The sequence below is a fragment of the Pseudophryne corroboree genome, chromosome 4, assembly GCF_028390025.1.
Source record: "Pseudophryne corroboree isolate aPseCor3 chromosome 4, aPseCor3.hap2, whole genome shotgun sequence".
Lineage (NCBI taxonomy): Eukaryota > Metazoa > Chordata > Amphibia > Anura > Myobatrachidae > Pseudophryne > Pseudophryne corroboree.
Window position 1 is genome coordinate 299,426,181 of NC_086447.1, and position 24,668 is coordinate 299,450,848.

A 24,668-nucleotide genomic window follows, 5' to 3' on the forward strand; every position below is an offset into this window, starting at 1 on the left:
GGGGGGGGGGCGGGAGAGGGGGGTTAGATTTAGGCTGCAGGGAGTGGGAGGTCAGGATTAGGCTGCGGACAGGAGTTAGGGTTAGGCTCCACCGTAGGTGGATTGGGGGGGGGGGGTTAAATTAGGCACTACGGGGGGAGGGTTAGGCTGCAGGGCAGGGGCGGGTAGGTTTAGGCACCCCCGGGGGGAGGTTAGGGTTAGGCACTAAGGGGGGAGGTTAGTTAGGCCACGGGAAGGGAGGGATCAGGGCCGTCTTTTTGTATGGGCTCAATGGGCTCTTGCCCAAGGGCCCCAGGAGTAAAAGGCCCATAGGCTGATAGCTGAGGGTCCCTCTTTCCATGGGTACCAGATTTTTGAAAATCAGTCCTGGGGAACCGGAGATATGCGACTTCAAAGCAGTGGTCCCCATCCAAGCCTGTTAATTGTTCTTCCCAGCCAGATATCTCGGGTTCTGTCTGACTTAGAGTTTTTCTGAGGGCATACTCCAAAAGCTGGCACTCTCCCCTTTCAGAACCAGAGATATCAGCCTTCAAGCAGCTGGTCCCTGCTCCAGCTCCACACGCTTAATATGCAGTTTTATATTTTTGTTGGTGGATTGTTCTGGCTCCTGAAGTCTGATCCCCAATTCCCCAGTACCTCCTGAAAGGTGGGACTCTCTAGTTATTTTTAATCCCATTACAGCTAAGAAATCTATTTCCAGGAACTGGAGATAGCAAGCTGCCCTGACCCCTGGAAAGTGATGAATATTAAGCCCACTCCACTATCCACCCCTCCCCTGTGTATTAAATACCCCATACCACCCTGGAAGTCATGTACCAAGGCCCCTTCATTCATCACAGTGTCCCCTTCTACAATTTAGGGTTCTCCTTCCCGTCCCATTTGTGCAGTAAAGGAGTAATTAGCAGAAATTATTTATCCAGGTCCTACATTCTGAGCGAAAGCTAGAACTCCCGCTAATAGCTGCCGCTAATAGCACCCCCCACTCCTACTGCTGATGGATGGGTAGGGGCCCCAGTGCATTACTGTGCCCAGGGGCCTACACTGCTGTTAAGACGGCTCTGGGAGGGATAGGGGGTAGGGGACAGGGGTTAGCATAGTAAACGCACCCCTGTCAGAATTTCATACTTCAGGATGCTGGCGTATGTATTTTCACCACTGGATTCCCGTCCATCGGTCATTCATACCGAACCCACAACTGCTACCCCCCCGCAATCCTTTTTACCCGCAGCTAGGACCGGTGATTGGTGATCTGGGAGGGCAGCCGGTCATCAGATCCTGTGCTCCGCTCTGAGCCTGGTACTATAAAGTGAGATGCTGCTTTGCAGCATCAATTTACTGCACCGGCTAACCGGATGACCTCTCCGGATCACTGATCACCAGTCCCTGAGTGCAGGTAAGGCCGGGTACAGAGCAGGACGATCTCAGCACAATATACGTCATTCTAAATGTTTTGGGTTTTTTTACACTTTTGTTTTAGTAAATTGAAATTCGGACTGATCGCAATTTCCATTACAAATGTGGAAACACCCTTTTTCACATTACATTAGTAAAAATAATTTAGATAAATATGCCTGTATGTGTTTGTACAAAATTTGGATTTCAGCTGCATTTATGCTATCACACTGCCCCTTTGCATCCACTGGTAAAAAAAAGCTGTCATCACCAATAGCATGCTTTAACATCATCCTAAACCATGGTGGAGGAGATGAAAGCTCTGGATCTCTGCATATGCTCGCTTACATGCCCAAAAAACGCTCACGGAATAGTATTCATACATGTGCTTGCAGGCAGGAAGAGGGACACTCGTTTGCACCGAAAATAGGGGGCATGCCCCTTGCCATTTTTAGTCAGTGTGGGGGCATACCCAGCACTATAGGAGCCTCTCTTTCCCCATGAATAGATGCCATGCTCAGTGACGGGGGGCCTCCCAACTCGCCCCGCCCCATTGCGGGACACTGCGGCCTGTGGGCGGGGTGACGGGACAGTGCCTGAAAGCAGGACAGTCCCGCCATAAATGGGATAGTTGCAAGGTATGCAGGTGAATGCCCCATTGCCGACCACTAACACCTACTCATTCACGCAGTGGAGATAATATTGAGATCAGTACAAATCACCCAAAGATACTGTAATTTGTGAATCGAGGTCCTGGCTCATGCGCAGTCTGACAAAAATCGTGAGATCAATACGCAGACAGAATTATGTGCAGCTCTGAATGTGGCCTATTGTCTGTGGTCCACCCATTCTATTGATTAGTGATTCTACTAGTTCCTACAACAAACCAAGACAGCTGATTAAATATTGGTATACACCTAGTCTGCCGCTCACTCAGAGACTACCCCTTTCACACTGCCAATGCCGGATTCCACCCGGGAATTGGAAACGGGTCCTTCCCGGGTGGGATCCGGCATTGGCAGCTGCTGCAGGCTTCCCCGACCCGAAAATATGCCAGGCGGGTTGCCATAGCAATGGGGGCGGAGCCGGCGGCGGGGGCGGCGGGGGCGGAGGTGGCGCTGGGAGATGAGATCATCTCCGTGCCGCCTCTCCCTGCTGTAGTAAACGGGTCCCGGAACGCATCGACCCAGGAGACCGTTTACGCAGCCACTGACCCGGTATTCAACCCGGGTATAACACTGCTTTATTCCCGGGTTGAATTGCCGGGTCAGGCAATCCGCGATTTCGGCTATGCCCCTTTCACACTGCACACCGACCCGCGTCGACCCGGTAATATGCTGGGTCGATACCGGGTTATTTGTGCGGTGTGAAAGGGGTAAGTTCATTCTCCTAGTCATAGTTCCAATTGTTAGCAAAATGTTTCTGAAATCACTTGCAACAGCCAGAGATAACACAGTGGTGTCAACCGCTACAGGATAGATGAGAGTGACATTAAATTGGGAAGATTGAGTGATACTTATGATACTTACAGAAAAAAACAAACACTCAACTATTCTAGTAAAAAATATTTTGCTAGTACACAGTTATTCGTATAGTAGGAGTTTTAGGGACATTTTTACCATTTATCAGAATAATTCTAATTCTTTATAACCGCTACTGCAGAGGTTCTCAAACTCGGTCCTCGGGGGCACACACAGTGCATGTTTTGCAGGTCTCCTCACAGAATCGCAAGTAAAATAATTAGCTCCACCTGTGGACCTTTTAAAATGTGTCAGTGAGTAATTAATACACCTGTGCACCTGCTGGGTTACCTGCAAAACATGCACTGTGTGTGCCCCGAGGACCGAGTTTGAGAACCTCTGCGCTACTGTATGTATTTCCCAAATCTGCCAATGATGACATGAAGGAACAGGGGCTTTGATAGGAGCCCATACCTGTGATGTGGAAGAAATTGCTAATGTCTTTCCCACAAAATGCCTTTAATAAATATGCCCCTTAGCATCAATGTAATAGGGCCCAAGTTATTTTTTGCATGACAAACTTGCACCTTCTCGCACATTAAAAAGGTGCAAGTTTGTTCCGCAACTCATGCAATGTAATAGCCTGTGAGTTTGTAAGCTCGGGGTTATTACAATGTGCTATGTAGGGGCGAGTGTTTTTTGCTAGTAAACTCGCACCTTGTAATGCGAGTTTCATTACAAGATTCAAGTTTTAACAGAAGCATTCACAGATCAGTGATATCTGTCTATGTTTCTGTCTATTAACGTTAACAAAGAGCTAAAAAAAATGTAAAACAAATTACGCGGGGTCCCCCACCAAAAGCATTACCAGTCCCGGGCTCTTTGTGCCAGTCCTGGTTGTAAAAATACAGGGGGGGAAATTACTGAGGTCCCCCTGTAATTTAACAACCAGCATTGGGCTTATGGACCGGTCCTGGTTCCAAAAATATGGGGGAAAAAGATGTAGGGGTCCCCCATATTATTGAAACCAGCACCTGGCTTTACTAGCCAAGGAGGTAATGCCACAGCCGGGGGACACGTTTATATTGGTCCTGGCAGCCGTAGCATTACACCCCAACTAGTCAGCCCTGGTTGGGGATTTCTGGGGGAGTAGTGACCCCCACAATAAAGAGCCCCCCCCCTCCTCCAGGGCAACCAAGGCCAGGACTTAAGCTCAGGGCTATCCCTGGTAACCCTTAGCAGTTGATGCCAAGTTGATAGCTTTTATTGTAAAAAAAAATAAAAATAATAGAAATAATATTGGCCCTCATTCCGAGTCGTTCGCTCTGTATTTTTCATCGCATCGCAGTGAAATTCCGCTTAGTACGCATGCGCAATAATCGCACTGCGACTGCGCCAAGTAATTTTACAATGGAGATAGTATTTTTACTCACGGCTTTTTCATCGCTCCGGCGATCGTAATGTGATTGACAGGAAATGGGTGTTACTGGGCGGAAACACGGCGTTTTATGGGCGTGTGGATGAAAACGCTACCGTTTCCGGAAAAAACGCAGGAGTGGCTGGAGAAACGGGGGAGTGTCTGAGCGAACGCTGGGTGTGTTTGTGACGTCAAACCAGGAACGACAAGCACTGAACTGATCGCACAGGCAGAGTAAGGTTGAAGTTACTCAGAAACTGCAAAGTAGTTTGTAATCGCAATATTGCGAATACATCGGTCGCAAATTTAAGAAGCTAAGATACACTCCCAGTAGGCGTAGGCTTAGCGTGTGTAACTCTGCTAAATTCGCCTTGCGACCGATCAACTCGGAATGAGGGCCATTGTCTTTAACAGGTGGAACTAAAGGTCCCAGCAAGCCTTCCACACATGCGGGCACTTGGAGAGCATAATATTTTTAAAGAAATATATATATATATATATATATATATATATATAAAAAAAAAAACATGGCACGCACACCGTGTAGAAAGTAAAAGTTTAATAAAGCATACATGCACACTCACTCTCCCAAACATACTCACACTCACACATACCTACAATCACCTGTTGCTCTACGGTCCTCTTCTCCTCAGTAATACATTTTTTCAACCAGAACCAGCTCAAATAGCCCGAGTCAGGTTATACTTTTGGGTGGGGGGATGGGGGGTAGAGAACCTTTTTTTTTTAATAACTTTCTTTACTTTCACAGACAGAAGCATGCATGTATCTCACTGATCTGTGCATGTTTCTGTCAGACTCGCCAGCCAGAAGCTGGTCTATTTTTTTATTTTTATTTTGTTAATGCTTCCTATTCATAGGCGTGTGCACAAGGGGTGCCTGGTGCGCACAGGCACCCCCTAATGTAAGATACCTCCCCGCATATCACGGGTGTGGTATTGAAAGTCGACAGTAACTAGGTCGACAATGTCTAGGTCGACCACTATTGGTCGACAGTAACTAGGTCGACAGGGTGTCTAGGTCGACAGGGTCTTTAGGTCGACATGTTCTAGGTCGACAGGTCAAAAGGTCGACATGAGTTTTTAATGTTATTTTGGTGTCGTTTTCTTCGTAGAGTGACCGGGAACCCCAATTAGTGCACCGCGTCCCCTCGCATGGCTCGCTTCGCTTGCCATGCTTCGGGCATGGTGCCTTCGCTCTGCTACCGCTTCGCTCGGCACAGATTACCGTTCCAATCGTAGTCCACGTGGATCGTTAAGTATGAAAAGGTTCAAAAAAAGAAAAAAATGGTGAAAAACTCATGTCGACCTTTTGACCTGTCGACCTAGAACATGTCGACCTAAAGACCCTGTCGACCTTTTGACCTGTCGACCTAGAACATGTCGACCTAAAGACCCTGTCGACCTAGACACCCTGTCGACCTAGTTACTGTCGACCAATAGTGGTCGACCTAGACATTGTCGACCTAGTTACTGTCGACTTTCAGTCCGGATCCCCATATCACACCTGCGATCCGATCATCGCTGTCTATGTGCTGCTGTTGTAACAGTGCTACAGCAGCACTGCTACAACAGCAGCACACAGACAGTGATGATCGGATCACCTGCTGCGCTGCCCGGACTGTCACAGCCCCTCCCACTGCGCTGTTCCGGTCAGAGTCACACAGTTACAGGGGTGGCTGGCTGGCCGCACAGCCTACCCGCCGGGTGCCATCATGATCTGACTGCCTCGCGATGTGACGTGCTGATGTCACACCGCACTCCCTCCCTCCTCTCCTCCCCGCCCGCCCTGCGCTGTCTTCTCTCCCGCGCTCAGGCTCTCTCCACTCAGTCACACACACTTCACGTGTGTGCCCTGCCTTCCAACCAGACACACAGTACAGTAGGACTAGGCGCCGCTGGAGCAGAACTACAGAGAGGAGGGCAGTGTGAGACAGACTCATTCACTGAGGGGAAAGAGAGGGGTTCAGGCCAGCCACGGGGTGGGGGGATAAAATGAAGAATAAAACAAAATAAAAGAATGGTTATTTGCCAAAAGATAGTGTTTATATATATATATATATATATATATATATATATATATATACTGCTCAAAAAAGTAAAAGGAACACTAAAATAACACATCCTAGATCTGAATGAATGAAATATTCTTATTAAATACTTTGTTCTTTACATAGTTGAATGTGCTGACAACAAAATCACACAAAAATTATCAATGGAAATCAAATTTATTAACCCATGGAGGTCTGGATTTGGAGTCACCCTCAAAATTAAAGTGGAAAAACACACTACAGGCTGATCCAACTTTGATGTAATGTCCTTAAAACAAGTCAAAATGAGGCTAAGTAGTGTGTGTGGCTTCCACGTGCCTGTATGACCTCCATACAACCCACAGAAGTGGCTCAGGTAGTGCAGCTCATCCAGGATGGCACATCAATGCGAGCTGTGGCAAGAAGGTTTGCTGTGTCTATCAGCGTAGTGTCCAGAGCATGGAGGCGCTACCAGGAGACAAGCCAGTACATCAGGAGACGTGGAGGAGGCCGTAGGAGGGCAACAACCCAGCAGCAGGACCGCTACCTCCGCCTTTGTGCAAGGAGGAACAGGAGGAGCACTGCCAGAGCCCTGCAAAATGACCTCCAGCAAGCCACAAATGTGCATGTGTCTACTCAAATGATCAGAAACAGACTCCATGAGGGTGGTATGAGGACCCGACGTCCACAGGTGGGGGTTGTGCTTACAACCCAACACCGTGCAGTACGTTTGGCATTTGCCAGAGAACACCAAGATTGGCAAATTCGCCACTGGCACCCTGTGCTCTTCACAGATGAAAGCAGGTTCTCACTGAGCACATGTGACAGACGTGACAGAGTCTGGAGACACCAAGGAGAACGTTCTGCTGCCTGCAACATCCTCCAGCATGACCGGTTTGGCAGTGGGTCAGTAATGGTGTGGGGTGGCATTTCTTTGGGGGGGCCGCACAGCCTTCCATGTGCTCGCCAGAGGTAGCCTGACTGCCATTAGGTACCGAGATGAGATCCTCAGACCCCTTGTGAGACCATATGCTGGTGTGGTTGGCCCTGGGTTCCTCCTAATGCAAGACAATGCTAGACCTCATGTGGCTGGAGTGTGTCAGCAGTTCCTGCAAGACGAAGGCATTGATGCTATGGACTGGCCCGCCCGTTCCCCAGACCTGAATCCAATTGAGCACGTCTGGGACATCATGTCTCGCTCCATCCACCAACGTTACGTTGCACCACAGACTGTCCAGGAGTTGGCGGATGCTTTAGTCCAGGTCTGGGAGGAGATCCCTCAGGAGACCATCCGCCACCTCATCAGGAGCATGCCCAGGCGTTGTAGGGAGGTCATACAGGCACGTGGAGGCCACACACACTACTGATCCTCATTTTGACTTGTTTTAAGGACATTACATCAAAGTTAGATCAGCCTGTAGTGTGTTTTTCCACTTTAATTTTGAGGGTGACTCCAAATCCAGACCTCCATGGGTTAATAAATTTGATTTCCATTGATAATTTTTGTGTGATTTTGTTGTCAGCACATTCAACTATGTAAAGAACAAAGTATTTAATAAGAATATTTCATTCATTCAGATCTAGGATGTGTTATTTTAGTGTTCCCTTTATTTTTTTGAGCAGTGTATATATCTTAGCTGAGCCAAACAATCAGTGGTTTACAAAGTGCACCTATAGACTATAGGCGCACTCAGTAAACTACTGATTGCTTGGCTCAGCTAAGATATATATATATATATATATATATATATATATATATATATATATATATAAAATATACAGTGCCGTAACTAGACATTTTAGTGCTGTGTGCAAGAAACAGCCTCGGCGCCCCCCCCCCTCTATGCAAAACAGGGGCAGTGCGCGCCGCAGGCGCACAAAAAATATGTAGGCGCGCGGCTTCATGGGGAGGGGGTGTGGCCACAAAATAATACCAATTCATATTACTGTGCACAGTAGTCTCTATTATTCAAATTACGCCACACGGTAGCGCCACTACACCAGGTAGATCCCCTTTTACATATTATGGCAGACAGATTCACCTTTTAACACATTACGGCAGACAGCGTCCCCTTTTTACACATTACGACAGACAGCGTCCCCTTATTACACATTACGGCAGATTGCGTCCCCTTATTACACATTACGGCAGACAGCGTCCCCATATTACACATTACGGCAGACAGCGTCCCCCTTTTTACACATTACGGCAGACAGCGTCCCCTGTTTTACACATTACGGCAGACAGCGTCCCCTGTTTTACACATTACGGCAGACAGCTTCCCCATATTACACATTATGGCAGACAGTCCCTACACACACACACACACACACACACACACACACACACACACACACACACACACACACACACACACACACACAGCCTGTCACCTACAGTCACACCACACACACACACACACACACAGAACTCCCCCACCTCCCCTCGTGCCAACTTTACCTCAAGGAGAGGCGCTGTAGCAGAGACGGATGCAGAGTCAGACAGACCAAACAGCAAAGCCGGGGGCGTGGCCTAATCGCGGACCCGTGGCCACGCCCCCTTTCAGCACAGACAGGCGGCCTGGGAGACAAGGATGCACAGGACCACGAGGCTGAAGTTAGCTTCACAGGGCCGGACATACGGCAATCACACCCAGTGTCCTGCTCCGCCGCTGCAGCTACAGTGCTTCTGCAGACGAGCACTAAGCAGCGGGAGCCCACAGGTGTTGCCGGCGGTCCTGCGCCCTCAGTGCACATGCGCTGTGTGCCAGGCACCGCCGGCACATACCTAGTTACGGCACTGATAATATATATACAGACATACAGATTGAGCCTCGCTCATCTAGCCTTCTCTGCTGCGCCTAGGTGCACCAAGGTTAGATGAGCAGGGCTCATTCTGTATCTATCTATCTATCTATCTATCTATCTATCTATCTATATATATTTATTTGGAAAACAAAAGGTGAGAATAGGCGCCTCCTAGTGTAATATTATATATATAATGTGACCATCACCCTTGATATCACCCTGTAGAGTGGAACTGTACCGTGTATGGTGGAATTCCAACCACCTTTAAAATAGCATAAGGTCACAATCTGAGCGACGTCACCAATGATATCCTGTTAGTATTCCTCCATCTTGTCACATATAATGAATTAAAAACAGCTTATCTGTATTTTAAGTCGTCCATACGTGTGAACACTCGACGCGTTTCGTCCTACGCCAACAGCCTTCCTCAGGAGGAGGAGGAAGTCCAGGCTGTTGGCGTAGGACGAAACGCGTCGAGTGTTCACACGTATGGACGACTTAAAATACAGATAAGCTGTTTTTAATTCATTATATGTGACAAGATGGAGGAATACTAACAGGATATCATTGGTGACGTCGCTCAGATTGTGACCTTATGCTATTTTAAAGGTGGTTGGAATTCCACCATACACGGTACAGTTCCACTCTACAGGGTGATATCAAGGGTGATGGTCACATTATATATATAATATTACACTAGGAGGCGCCTATTCTCACCTTTTGTTTTCCAGATTTACCATTGGTGGGCTTGAACAGCTAACCACTGGAGAAAAGGGCTGCCACCCCACGAAATATAACATTGGGGGAGTGTATTTTAGATATAAGAAACTGACCATAGAGAAAAGGAGAGGTCGTTTTTAAGAAGGGTTTAGCGCCATTTACCACCATCAACCTTTTGCAGATATATATTTATTTATTTAAAAAGACAGTTCAGGGAGAGGATGGCAGGCCACAGATGCGCTATAAGAGCTGCCCTTGGTCCGGAGGCAGCGATCAGCCAGTTGCACGACATTGCGCACTAGCTAAGCACAGCATTGCCAGTATACGTACTAAGTTGATAGATCATGTCCCAACCAATATTAGGGGAGGTAATAGGGGAAAGACCCTATTGCAGTTAGAGAGTAAATGGATCTTTCAGTTGGATACACTGTCCCCAACGCTAATATGTGGTGCTAGACACGCCCAGTAGGTGGTACTAGACACACCCAGTAGGTGGCACTAGACGCCCAGTAAGCGGTGCTAGACATGCCATTCCAGTTGTGCACCCCCTAATAAAATGTGCTGCACATGCCTATGATCCTATTACATTGTGTGAGTTCTAAAATAGTTGAGTTTAGCGCTAAACTTGCACTTTTTAAGAGCTTGCACCATATTGCAGTTGGTCCCATAAGTCTACAGTACTCTAGTTAGCCAACACCCAAAGTTCAATAAATTTGCTATACTACCACCCAGTGGTCGAAGTGGAAATTTTGAAGTGGGGGTATGCAAAAGTCAAGGATGTAATTATGCGCGCGCTCCAGAAAAGGGGGCGTGGCCACAAAACGGGGGTGTGGTCACCCAATAGGGGGCGTGTCCCATGTAGTAGAACCCCTTATACTATCTAGTACTGGTGCCCCTTTCACATTATAGCACACTGAATGAGCTGAAATTCACATTATAGCACACTGAATGAGCCGAAATTCACCTTGTAGCACACTGAATGAGACGAAATTCACCTTGTAGCACACTGAATGAGCCGAAATTCACATTATAGCACACTGAATGAGCTGAAATTCACATTATAGCACACTGAATGAGCCGAAATTCACCTTGTAGCACACTGAATGAGCCGAAATTCACCTTGTAGCACACTGAATGAGCCGAAATTCACATTGTAGCACACTGAATGAGCTGAAATTCACATTGTAGCACACCGAATGAGCCGAAATTCACATTGTAGCACACTGAATGAGCCAAAATTCACATTGTAGCACACTGAATGAGCTGAAATTCACCTTGTAGCACACTGAATGAGCCGAAATTCACCTTGTAGCACACTGAATGAGCCAAAACTCATATTGTAGCACACTGAATGAGCTGAAATTGTGACAGCAGGGACAGCCAGAGTGACGACAGGGAGAGAGACAGTGACGACAGGGAGAGAGAGACAGTGACGACAGGGAGAGAGAGACAGTGACGACAGGGAGAGAGAGACGACAGGGAGAGAGACAACAGGGAGAGACACGACAGGGAGAGAGACGACAGGGGGAGAGAGTGACGACAGGGAAAGAGAGTGACGACAGGGAGAGAGAGTGACGACAGTGACGACAGGGAGAGAGAGACAACAGTGACGACAGGGAGAGAGAGACGACAGTGACGACAGGGATAGAGTGATGACAGCGATAGAGTGACGACAGCGATAGTGACGACAGCGATAGAGTGACGACAGAGAGAGTGACGACAGAGTGATGACAGAGTGACGACAGAGAGAGACAGTGATGACAGGGAGAGACAGTGACGACAGGGAGAGACAGTGACGACAGGGAGAGACAGTGACGACAGGTAGAGAGGCAGGGGGAGAGACAGGGGGAGAGAGAGTGATGACAGGGAGAGTGACAACAGAGGGAGAGTGACGACAGGCAGAGTGACGACAGGGAGAGTGACTAGAGTGACGACAGGGAGAGTGACGACAGGGAGAGAGTGACGACAGTGACAACGGAGAGAGTGATGACATTGACGACAGGGAGAGAGTGACGACAGTGACGACATGGAGAGTGACGACAGGGAGAGACAGTGACGACAGAGAGAGACAGTGACGACAGAGAGAGTGACGACAGGGAGAGTGACGACAGTGACAACAGGGAGAGAGTGACGACAGAGAGAGAGTGACGACAGAGGGAGAGTGACGACAGGGAGAGTGACGACAGTGACGACAGTAACGACAGCGAGAGTGACGACAGGGAGAGTGACGACAGGGAGAGTGACGACAGTGAGAGTGACGACTGTGACGACAGGGAGAGTGACGACAGGGACAGTGACGACAGGAACAGCAGGGAGAGAGGTGACAGCAGGGGAACATTACCTTATTTGTTGCTGGCAGCAGTGAGTTGGAGCCGGGCGGCTGGTGAGCGGGGACGGCGGCCGGCTGGTGAGCGGGGCCGGCGGCCGGCTGGTGAGCGGGAGCAGCGGGCGGACGGTGAGCGGCGTGCGCGGGCGGCTGGCAGCGGTGAGCGGCTGTGAGCTAATACAGTGCTCTACACAGCCGCCGGCCGCCGCGCAGGGACGGGGAGCACCATGTGCAGCAGGATGCCACTTCCCTCGCCTCCTGCTGCACTTTCTGGGCTCATTTCCGTGTCAGTGGAAGAAGTGGCGGTATACCATACCGCCGTATACCGCCCCACTTCGACCACTGCTACCACCTACAGAAACCATTTTACTAATGTGCCCCTTTCCCTAGCAAGAGTCCTCTTAGTTTTTCCTAGTGCTCTTCTGCCCCTCCCACAGGCCAAGTCAAAATCTGGGTGAGCGAAGGTGATATTCATAGCTTGATATAGTAAGGTATATTTTTTGTTACTATGTGGAAAACAAGTGCTTCCTGCAAATAACCTCCATTACAGGCTGCAGCCCCCCCCCCCCCCCCCCATTATATCCATCCACACGTAACACCCCTTTTATACACACCACTACTAGGTAGGGCCGTGTAGAAGTGGTGTTCATGCAGCAGCACTGTTTTTACTGTTTCTCTGTTCAACTTATGGCAGTGCCTGTAAAGTGGTCTGTGTGCAGGTCACCACAGGATTCTGGAGAACTGCTGAAGCGTGTCTTTACTAGTTGCAGTCAAATCTGAACAACGACTGCAGGGTTGAGCCTATATCCTCTTCTGTAAACTGTGGGAAATACATCTGACCTGTGACAAGAGGGGGGAGGAACAAGGTTCAGAAAATAGAACCCAAAGTGTAACTTTGCGGGCTCGCTTCGTTCGCTACTCTTTGGGCTCGGTAGCTCACTCTGCTTCGCTTGCCACCAGGTTTCTAAAGGGAACAGATTGTGACGTGGTTAGTGAAACTACTATCGACCTTGCTCTTCCCCCTGTTGTCGATGGTCAGATGGTATTTCCCATGGAAACTGAAAAGGATCTAGCCGCTACCATGGCTACAGAGGCACTTCCTGTAATACGAACACTTCCCATATGACAAATGAAAGGCAATGATGCAACTTTCATTATTCGGAAAGGCTCTCACTTTGGGGGTCATTCCGAGTTGTTCGCTCGGTAATTTTTTTCGCATCGCAGCGATTTTCCGCTTAGTGCGCATGCGCAATGTTTGCACTGCGACTGCGCCAAGTAAATTTGCTATGCAGTTAGGTATTTTACTCACGGCTTTTTCTTCGTTCAGGCGATCGGAGTGTGATTGACAGGAAGTGGGTGTTTTTGGGCGGAAACAGGCCGTTTTATGGGCGTGTGGGAAAAAACGCTACCGTTTCTGGGAAAAACGCGGGAGTGGCTGGAGAAACGGAGGAGTGTCTGGGCGAACGCTGGGTGTGTTTATGACGTCAAACCAGGAACGACAAGCACTGAACTGATCGCAGATGCCGAGTAAGGTTGAAGTTACTCAGAAACTGCTAAGAGGTGTGTAATAGCAATTTTGAGAATCTTTCGTTCGCAATTTTACTATGCTAAGATTCACTCCCAGTAGGCGTCGGCTTAGCGTGTGTAAAGCTGCTAAAAGCAGCTTGCGAGCGAACAACTCGGAATGAGGGCCTTTGTTATTTAGCTCAGCAATTCACAGACTATTTTTAGCAAGATTTGGATTTGGTCAAATCCTTAGCATTCAGCCATTTAAGTCCAAATCTTGAGCGCCTGAGATTTTATTGCACAGAAAACATAATAAACACTTCTACTATCAAAATTTACAGATATACAAACGTGAACAAATTTATGGTACCTTTCTATGAAAACTTGAAAGTGACAAAATGACTTGGCATCCAGCATAGTTTATTCCATATTTAATAGAAATTAGAATTTGCATTAGATTTTTGATTCAACAGACTATTTTAAACAATAAAACAAATGAAAATTGCATGAACAAAAATGGTGGACACTTAACCTAATATTATGTTGCACAATCTTTAGAGGCAAGCGCTGCAATCAGGCGATTTTTATAGCTCTCAATGAGATTTCTGTACCTGTCAACAGGTAGTTTGGCCCTTCCTTAGCAAACGGCTCCAGATATCTCCAGACTGCATGTAAAGCTTTTACTATAGATGTTCGATAGGATTCAGATCACGAGTCAAGGATGGCCACTTCAGTATAATCTGTTCATAGCCATTCTCGGTGCTTTTAGCTGTATGGTTTGGGTCATAATCCTGTTGAAGGACCCAGAGCCGTAACTAGACATTTTGGTGCCCTGCACCAGAAAGAGAATTGGTGTCCCCCTTGCTCATTTTCAATATATAAAATATATATATAAAATATAAGGGCATGTCTTCCTGAGGAAGGGGCGTGGTCAATTAATTGTAACAATGCACATTACACCATACAGTAGTGTCCATTATTCACATTACAACGCACAGTAGTGTCCATTAGTCACCACACAGTAGTACCCGCTATACACAGTACACCACACAGCAGTGTCCGGTATTCACCTTACACCACACAGTAGAGTCCGTTATTCACATTACACTACACAGTTGTGCTCATTAGTCACATTACACCACCTAGTACTGTACGTTATTCACATTACAGCACACAGTAGTGTCCGTTAGTCACTTTGCACAGCACAGCAGTGTCCGTTAGTCCCAATTCACTGCACAACATTGTTCGTTATTCACATTACACAGCACAGTAGTATCCATTAGTCATATTACACCACACAGTAGTGTTCATTATTCACATTACACTGCACAGTAGTGTCCATTAGTCACATTACACAGCACAATAATGTCCGTTATTCACATAACGCCGCATAGTAGTGTCCATTATTCATCGCACAGTAGTGTCCATTAGTCACATTAAACCACACAGTATTGTCAGTTAGTAGTGTTCTTTAGTCACATGACTCAGCACAATTGTGTCTGGTATTCATAATGTAGTTACACAGCACAATAGTGTCTGCTATACGACGTACAGTTGTGTCTGTTAGTCACATTACCCAGCACAGTAGGGTCCGTTACTCACACTATGCGTATGCAACACAGAATTGTCCATTAGTTGTCCATTGTCCATTAGTCACATTACACTGCACAGTAGTGCTTGTTAGTCACATTACACCGCACAGTAATGTCCATTATTCACATTACACACCGCACAGTAGTGCCCGTTATTCACATTTACCACACAGTAGTGTCCGTTAGTCAAATTACACAGCACAATAATGTCAGTTATTCACATTACACCAGACAGTAGTGTCCGTTAGTCACAGGGGGTCATTCCGAGTTTATCGTAGCTGTGCTAAATTTAGCACAGCTACGATCATCTTCCCATACATGTGGGTTGACGCCCAGCACAGGGCTAGTCTGCCCTGCATGTCAGTCCGGCCCCCTTCCCCGCACAAGTACAAAAGCATCGCACAACGCGATGCTTTTGTACTTGAAGAGTAACTCCCGGCCAGAGCAACTCCTACGGCTGGCCAGGAGTTACTCGTCGCTGCCCCGGGCTGCAGCGGGTGCAGGTGACATCACGCAGCCACAGCGGCCTGCCCCCCCCGTACGGTCCGACCACACCTGCGTTGGCCGGACCGCACTCCGAAAACGGTGGCCAAATGCCGCCGTGCCACCCACTCCCGTCCAGCGGCCGCCTCTGCCTGTCAATCAGGCAGAGGCGATCGTTAAGTAACGACGGCCTTCTGCCGTCTGGTATGCGCTGGGGCACTGCGGCGCCGGCACATGCACAGTTCTGACCCAATTGCTGCGCTGCGAACAACTGCAGCGTGCAATCGGGTCGTAATGACCCCCACAATACACAGCACAATAGTGTCCATTACAAACATGATGCCACACAGTAGAGTACATTATTTAACGCACAGTAGAACTCATTATACACATTACATCACACAGTAGCGTCCATTATTCACATTACACCACAAAGTAGTGTCCATTATCCAAATAACACCACACAGTAGTGCCCGTTAGTCACATTACACCTCACAATAGTGTCCGTTGCCGAACAACACAGTTATGCCCATTAGTCATATTACTCTGCACAGTAGTGTCGGTTAGTCACATTACACTGCACAATATTGTCCGTTAGTCATATTACAATGCACAGCAGTGTCCGTTACTCACATTTAACCACTCAGTAGTATCCATTATACACGATATGCCATACAAAAGTACCCTTTACACACATTATGCCCACACAGTAGTGCCCCTTACACACTTTATGCCTATACAGTAATACGTCCCCCAATCCCACTCTCTATGCCTCACTCTCTCTATATTTATAATAATTTTTCTTGCCCATTAATACTCCCCTCAAACCCCCTCCCTGTGCCTCTCTTTTACTTATAACCCATAATAATCCCCTCCCCCCCCTACAAGGATGAAATGATCCAAAGACTGCACCTACAATATATTTTTTATATAAAATAACAATCACTGTAGACATAGTACGCAGCCACTCACTCCCCCCCAGGGCAGGGTGGGGGTACAGGCACTGTGAGCGGCACTATACTGCAGTGCTGTACCTCAGTGACGTGCGGTGGGGTGAGGCAGGTGAGGCAGAGCATTTCCTGTCATACTAATGTTTGTGCCAGAGTTTTGACTGTATACAGTATATGAAAAATACAAAGAATATGTTTGAAATATCTTCGTTGCATTATTCTAATCAGTTTTATAGCCAAAACTGTGGAGTCAAAACTCTATGGCAGGTGATATTTTCCCCACATCTCTGATCAAAACGAACCAGATTTCCAGGAGTATATACTGCTGCACCTGTGTATAATACCCAGATGTACTCTTTGGCTCATAAATTGCGCTGTAAATCTGGCTCTGGTGCTAGCCAGTGCCTCCTGAGCCCTTTAGCTCACCGCACGTCCCTGCTGTACCTGCTGCTGCTCCCTCGCTGGACCTTACTCTGCTGTTGGGGGCTGTCCGACCTGCCTGACTGCTGGACGCCTGCCCGTTTTGGGCTGGCTCTCACTCTTATGCCCTGCTCGTCTCCCCTCGCCCAAATGCAGCTGCTTCTCAAGACTGTAGGAGTGGGGCTGGGACAGAGCCGGATTAAGGAAAGGGGTCCCGGGGATACGTACCCGGGCCCCCCTTTCTAAAAAAGGCCTCCTTCCACAGAACGGATCGCGTTTACCGATCCGCTCTGTGGTGCTGCTGCGCTCCCGGCTCCCCACAGCAGGGCTGCATAGCAGAGAGTAGAGGACAGCTGAGCGACGGCTCAGCTGTCCAATAGCGGTTTAAGCAGCAGCCTGCGGCTCAGTCATTGGCTGGGCGCGCAGGCTGCAGAGGGGAGGAAGGAAGAAGAACCCGAACCCTGACAACATGTGGAGCCAGCCCAGCACAGGAAGCCTGGAGCCCTTAACGGAGACTAGAGGCAGAGAGGATCGAGCTCTCGAACTCCTCTGTCTCAGCAGACACTGACAGCAGCCTGAGCAAGTAAGGCTGACTATCTTTCATTGTTTTTTCCCTGCTGCTGAAAATGAAAAAAAATGTAGGCTCTGGGTTTTATATATATATATATATATATATATATATATATTTATATATATATATACTTCCAGTGTTAGCCGGCACTCACAACCAGGGATCAGCTTGCTCCGGTGCCTGTTTAAACAGCATAATATCGATCCAGATGGAACGGCACTCGGAGACCATAAAAAGTGGAAAATTTATTTCAAGTCATTAACGTTTCGGGGCAGCAAGCCCCGTCCTCAGAATGAACACAGCAGAAAAACAAGTAAATACACTTACCCATTTAAATAGAACCCCACACCGCCGGCGTCGCCATCCTTCACTTCCGCCATCGCGTCTCCTGCACCCTGCTGCATCCGCCGCGTCATTTCCGTGCACAGGGCTGGCGGTTGCCAGGGGAACGCGGGCATGCGTTCCACCACAGGCCAGCGCTGCGTTCCACGGCTAGCAGGCGTGGGGAGCTCAGTCAGGGAGGGATCTGCGAGGGGAGACAAAAGGGATCGGAGGCGCCCGCATCAGACAACAATGCAACTAGTATGCCCCTATACAACAGTGCATAGACACATAACAAAACATGCAACTAAATCAGTAATATTAAAAAGCATATACAGAATCCTCTCTCAGATTCTGTATATGCTTTTTAATATTACTGATTTAGTTGCATGTTTTGTTATGTGTCTATGCACTGTTGTATAGGTGCATAGTAGTTGCATTGTTGTCTGATGCGGGCGCCTCCGATCCCTTTTGTCTCCCCTCGCAGATCCCTCCCTGACTGAGCTCCCCACGCCTGCTAGCCGTGGAACGCAGCGCTGGCCTGTGGTGGAACGCATGCCCGCATTCCCCTGGCAACCGCCAGCCCTGTGCACGGAAATGACGCGGCGGATGCAGCAGGGTGCAGGAGACGCGATGGCGGAAGTGAAGGATGGTGACGCCGGCGGTGTGGGGTTCTATTTAAATGGGTAAGTGTATTTACTTGTTTTTCTGCTGTGTTCATTCTGAGGACGGGGCTTGCTGCCCCGAAACGTTAATGACTTGAAATAAATTTTCCACTTTTTATGGTCTCCGAGTGGCGTTCCATCTGGATCGTATATATATATATATATATATATAGATATATATTTATTATATATATAGTATATATATATATATATATATATGTGTATATATATATATACACATATATATATATATATATATATATAATTAATCTACTTCCTCTTTAGTAAGGGCCCCACACTCTGAAGTGCCCCGGGCCCCCCATAGCCTTAATCCGGCTCTGGGCTGGGAGAGGTGTCATGATGTGTCTCCCAGGATACTCTGCAGTCAGAGAAGAGGGAGTCGGTTGCCAGGGGCAGAGCATGCGGACAGGCAGCTGCAGCGCTGCTTGGATACCTGTTAATATATGTAGCTGTAACGGTGTAAGAGGAGCCAGGCGGTAGTGCACCCCACTGCGTGTAGCACTGCAGCTAATGGCGATGGCGGACAGTAGTGCGGCATGGCCCTGCATACGCTGCCGGCAGTTCTCCACCAATAGAGCATATGAGCTATTTTCCAGGCACCACCGCCACCATCCTAGTTACGGCCCTGGTAAGACCCAAGACCTGCAACTGAGACAGAGTTTTCTGACACTGGGCAGTATGTATCGCTCCAGAATGCCTTGATAGTCTTGATATTTTATTGTGCCCTGCAAAGCAGCCCCAAAACATAACCAAGCCTCCTCCATGTTTCACGGCAGGCATGGTGTTCTTATCATTATTTTTCAAAATTAAGCATTGTTTCAAAGAGCTGTAAGGATACCAAGACATTTGTCTACATCTGTAATTTGAGTTCTCCCTGCTTATCTGTAAAATGCAAATTAGGATTTGAGTTTTGCTTTGTATTTGCCAACATTTTTTATATCAGGATTTGGTAAATAGCAAAGGTCTAATCCCTGGCATTTACTCAGAATGAACACAGAATACATGTACAGATGATTGTCTTGCATAATATTCCATGTATTGCTATTGGGATCTACACATTCTAATATGTAAGTAAAAGCTGCATCACAAAGAACACAGTGCAATATTACCCAATGGTAGGGCAGTAACTAGGTGTGTGCGGAGGGGGCACCTCACATAGCGCTGCAGGGTAGGGGGCGCTGTTGGCAGCACTTGTCAATTATCTGTTTAAATTACTTTCACTGGCAGGTTCCCCCTTTTTGAAACCCAGCAACTCCTGACTGCCCCTGTCACCTACCCCCACCCCTTCTGTTCCTAATTCCTATACAACATTCATGAACTTTACTTGATAGCTCTTTGTTATTCAATGAAAATAAAAAAGGATTTAAGCGCCTGTATCTTTTAATAATAATAATAATAATACTACTAATAATAATAATAATAATAATAATAATATGTGATGATGGTCCCACATTCGCCACTAAATAAGGAACTGTGCTGCACCTTTATAGGAAACATCAAAATTAAACAGCAGCAGCGCTCATGGGATAACTCCCTACCCCCCCCCCCCCACACCCACACCACCACACACACACACACACACACACACACACACACACACACACACACATACATCAATAATATCAAACGAACCGAGGATATAGGCAAAATTATATAAAGGGCATTTGATAAGCATATATTAAAAAACACACAATTTTATCATCTCCAAAAAGCACACATTTGTGTAGAAACCTAGTGAAGAAAAAGCCAGTAGCAGCAATGATGGATTAGAAGTAATGGATGGATTAATGGCAGGACAGGGTTTGCAGATAGCCTTACACAGGTTATTAATGTATCCAGGCTGCAGATAAATGTCTTAGAGCACTCTTAACAAATTGAATGTAGTCAATGTTATTATGTGGCTCATGGACACTTTGTTTATGAAGTATCAATCCAAGTATTAATACATCAATTGGCACAGATGAGTCTTCCTGGAGTAAACAAAGTATTGATTGCTGGCTTAATGTAGCAATAGCCAGGAGTAGCAGAAAGTCATATGCAAAGGAAAATTGTGGGGACACTGTATGCAGAGCCGGCCCTAACCAATATGATGCCCTAGGCAAGATTTTAGCTGGTGCCCCCTAGCACCACCACTGGTTCCGTCTCTGACCTTGCACCTCTTTCCCAGCACCATCACCCCTCACCCATAGCAGTCCTTATTTTGGTGTTTGTACCCCCTATATTTTAAATATGAACAGCTCGCACATTTGGCGCACAGCCCAAAAAGGGGTGTGTTTTTGTTGGCAAGGGGCATGGCCAGACAATAGTAACCCCAATTCCGATTACGCTACACAGTAATGCAACTTTATTCACATTTGATCATGCGATAGTGTCCATAATTCATATTACATCCCACAGTAGTATCACTTTACCTTATAAACGTTACTCCTCACAGTAGAGCCCCTTATTCACATTACATTACACTGAATTGCTCGTTATTCACATTACACCACACCCTATTGCTCTTTATTCACATTATACAACTAAGTAGTGCCCTTTCTATACTCAGCGCCACATAGTAGAGCACCTTATACACATAATGCCACACATTAGTAATGCATTTATACACATAATTCCACACAGTAATGCCCCTTACACATGAGACACCTTATTAATGTCCTTATAAACATAATGCACCGTACACATTATGACAACCTTTATTAATGCCCTTTTACACATAATGTTCCTTACACATATGCCACACATTATTAATGCCCTTATACACATAATGACACACACAGTGCCCCCTACACATTTGCTGCACATTATTAATGCACTTATACACATAATGACACACATAGTGCCCCTTACACATATGTTGCACATTATTAATGCATTTATACACATGACACACATAATGCTCCTTACACATATTCCGAACACTACTGCACAACCAACCCACTCACATGCACACAGCACTCACACTGCCACTAACACTGTGACCTCTGCTTCTGCTTGGATACAGATGTGTCCTCATAAATCTTGCCTCAATGCTAACATCGGGCACTTTTCTATGAATGCTATGTGGCTAGGATGCACAAGCAGCTTCTGCTGATTAAAATGATATGCAGCATGCCTATATACTGTATGAGACTGTGGCTGTATCTGCATATGAAATGCTACACACAGAATATAGGCATGCCACATATCATTTTAATCAGCAGAAGCTGCTGATGCCCCTAGGCATATCAAATGCCCTAGGCAATTGCCTAGTTTGCCTATACATATGGCCGGCTCTGACTGTATGAGACTGATTATGGAAATATAATAGTCTCAAACAGTATGGATAAAAGGATCCCATATTGTACCTGTACTCCTCATGCTTATGACTGGACGACGCTTGTGTGGAACAGACTAACTGCAAAATCAGTAAAACAAAAATAAATGTGATTTGCTGTCCTGGAGCTCTATCCTCCTAAGCCTATAGCACCTTGGATTTTATACACAACCCATAGTGCATACAGGTAGAACAGCAGTAGAGGATGTGATGCAACTAAAATCTTAGCAGACAAGAGGCCTAATTCCTGTTTGTAAGTAAAGCAAAAAAGCATGTTACTTTGTGTCTAGAACAAACCATGATGTCATGCAAGGAGAGCAAATACATTTAAATTGTTTCTGTGCGGGGCAAATACTGGCTGCTTTTGCATGTAGCCCACAAATGTTAAAAAGTGTTATATTTACAGTGCAGTTTACATTTCAGTTTGAACACACCCCACCCAAATCTAAATTTTGCTTTGAATCACGTCCAATGTGTACAAAACCAAAAAACTCTTAACCCCAGGAAAAGTCTTACAACCTGAGATGACTGAAATGATCTGTCTATGTATATGTATACTTTTCTTTTTTTGAAAAAGCGTTTCAGGATGATTGTGAAATCCACACCTACAAGCGCTGCGTTGAAGTGAATGTCTATTGCTATACCTGAGCACTGCTGCATAGTTACTCGGTAAAATCTACTTGTTGAAGAAAACACATTGAAACATTTCAGGGCATGTTCATGTATTGTGGTCTACTCAAGGGTGTAAGTTCATCCCAGTTACCCGGAAGTAAGTTTAGCACTCTCAGACAGTCTACAAGGACCAGAGCCAACAGTATATTGGCAGGGCTCCAGCTATGCTGTGTGACAATGGCTGGTGGATCAAGGACAGACTCACAAGATTTAGCCGTCTGCAGTATGCAGAATCAGTGTTCACCGGTGGGACACATCTCACAGTCTAGCAGCAGCGGTGGGTGCATCGTCGCTTGCTGCAGCGCAGGCTAAGTGGCACCAGATGGAGCCGTCCTACTGCAGGTGTTAGCAGGGCTCCTGGGACAGAGCTGAATAACTCTGCAGTAGCGAGTGCGCTGCAGAGCTCTGTTGGAAGAGCAGTGGTCACACTTGGATTCCGCTGTGAACCACACAGGTCCTGCTGTACATGTAGGTGCCTCTTCAGGGCTTCGAGCACGGAGGCAGACATCTCCATTGCCTCTGGGAGTTACATCCCTGGCTCTACTCACATGTGGTTCCATATAAGAGGACACAAGAAGAAACCATATGTGAAAATACATTGAGCAAGAGGGATCATTGTGCTTTATGACCTATATAGGGAAATTGGACTAATTATCCCATTTGAATGTATATATAATATAGCTGATTCCCCCCCACCCCCCTCCCCTCAAGTATATAACAACTGCATAATGGGGTAAGGTGCAATCAGGGAGATCGCTACACTCTTCAGGGAGTCACGGAGATTACTACTGATATTCAGTATGTATATAATGATACCAAAGGCACAAAATAACGCATTAGTAAGGTATGGAATTACAAAACGTATAGACAGAAAAATACATTACTGTAGATTCAATGCCATAACATATAAAAAAAAATGGCTTCAAATAAACCGTCATCTTACAGTAAATAATTACTAACTAACAGAGATTTGTAGCTTCACTGTGAAATGTAATTCTATTCGAGTTTTGCAGTGGAACACGCCATTTCATAGGGTGTGACGTTTCACCTATATAATCTATTTACACGTTTGCTTCACTATTCCATGGAATTTCATGCATCGTGCTAAATGAATAGAACTGGGATAGTACAGTATGTGTAATCTCCTGGGTGGTGTGAATGGTGTAGTACTGGAAACACCTAAGGCTGAATTCCATGCAGACAAACATGCAACCAAATGAGAACATCCCGAGGGTGGTCTTCTGTTTGCCGGCGGTCGGGCTCCCGGCGCTCAGTATACCGGCGCCGGGAGCCCGACCGCCGGCATACCGACACTTATTTTCCCTCGTGGGGGTCCACGACCCCCATAGAGGGAGAATAAAATAGTGTGGCGCGCGTAGCGCGCCACCGTGCCCGTAGCGTGGCGAGCGCAGCGAGCCCGCAAGGGGCTCATTTGCGCTCGCCAAGCTGTCGGTAAGCCGGCGGTCGGGCTCCCGGCGCCGGGATGCTGGTCGCCGGGAGCCCGACCGCCGGCCAGCCGTAGTGAACCCCATCCCGAATATTAGGTGAACAGCTTTGATATTTTATCTTATCACTACAACTAATTACCTAACTAACTAACTAACTAACTAACTAACTAACAAACAAACAAACCCCCCAGAAAATATCCAATTAATATTTAGTTATTACTCAGCATAAACCAATATATATATATATGATTAGAATGTAACTTTGAGACTGATGAATTTAGTTGAATTTGGGCTCATAATCAAAGTTGTAAAATGCACCTGGTGCCCAACAATGCTGGTGGTCTAGGGAGGGCTAAATAAGCTGAGGTGGCCCAAACCACCCATCGTGGCGTTGGAAGAATGGAAGAGGATGTGGTGGAGAACTTGGTTTAGCTCTTTTTCCTTCCACCGCTGCAGCACTCTTCAGTTGTCAGCTTCTTTCTCTTGGCCAGCGGTGCCTCCTCTCCTGTCTTTTGAGGGGCTTCCTCCCTGGC

General features: G+C 46.8%; 1 protein-coding gene across 1 annotated transcript in view; it reads right to left on the reverse strand.

Moving 5' to 3' along the window:
* Window positions 1-24,668, reverse strand: part of PLD1 (phospholipase D1) — a 497,457-nt gene that overhangs the window by 463,410 nt on the left and 9,379 nt on the right. The window lies entirely within an intron of this gene.